Source organism: Acyrthosiphon pisum, chromosome A3 (genome assembly GCF_005508785.2).
Source record: "Acyrthosiphon pisum isolate AL4f chromosome A3, pea_aphid_22Mar2018_4r6ur, whole genome shotgun sequence".
Lineage (NCBI taxonomy): Eukaryota > Metazoa > Arthropoda > Insecta > Hemiptera > Aphididae > Acyrthosiphon > Acyrthosiphon pisum.
Window position 1 is genome coordinate 15922757 of NC_042496.1, and position 1012 is coordinate 15923768.

Genomic DNA, 1012 nt, shown 5'->3' on the forward strand with positions numbered 1-1012 from the left:
GTACCAACTAGATTCACTTTCCTATCAGAAAAGCTACTGATGAAGAAAATCCAAGCACTTTTACTGTCCTAAAACGTGATGACAGACACAAAAATATAAAAATATAAAAATATAAAAACATACATCATTGTAAAACCAATACATTCATCGCTCCGCTCAGAATCTAAAAATGGAAAATGAAAATGTCCGTAAAGAGCTCAAAATAAATCAAAATATTTTCAAAATTTTACCGTGTATAGAAAATTCAAATATAAACAACCTGTGAAAATTTCATATATCTACGGTCATTTGTTTTAGAGTTACACCAAAAACCAAAATCGATTTTGTTAAAAATCGATTTTGCGTAAAAATTCCCGTTTTTCCTTAATTTTTCTTTTGTTTTTCACGTCACTTTTGAAAACTACTGGGAAATTTTTACTTTTGACCCCCCAAAGTACCAACTAGATTCACTTTCCAATCATAAAAGTTACTGTTGAAGAAAATCGAAGCAGTTTTACTGTCCTAAAAGGTGATGACAGACACAAAAAAAAAAATAAAAAATAAAAAAAAAAAAAAAAACACACATCATTGTAAAATCAATACATTCATCGTTCCACTCAGAATCTAAAAGTAGCTTTAGCGATACCGAGCTACTTTTTAGGGGGAATAGCAGTAGAGTTAGCGTGCTACAAAAAAACAGTAGCGTCCCGACCACTGAATTAGAAACGTAGAATACAACTGCAATTAGCGAAATTGTTCGATAGTCGATACCGACTCCAGCGACAACGGTATTTTATATTTATTTTTGTCGCGGGATAATATCGATAAGGCACAGTGATCGAAATGTCTTGAAAAACCCATACATCCCGTCGCGGCGAGTGAACAGTGAAAACCGGCCATTCCCGCCGCCGTTGGGATATTTTGACCTATTAATTATACGCGTCACGAGTCCGTTAATATATTACTATATTAGTATATTACGAAAACCTCAAATATGTACTAAAAGCATGATGCATAATATAAAAATATGATC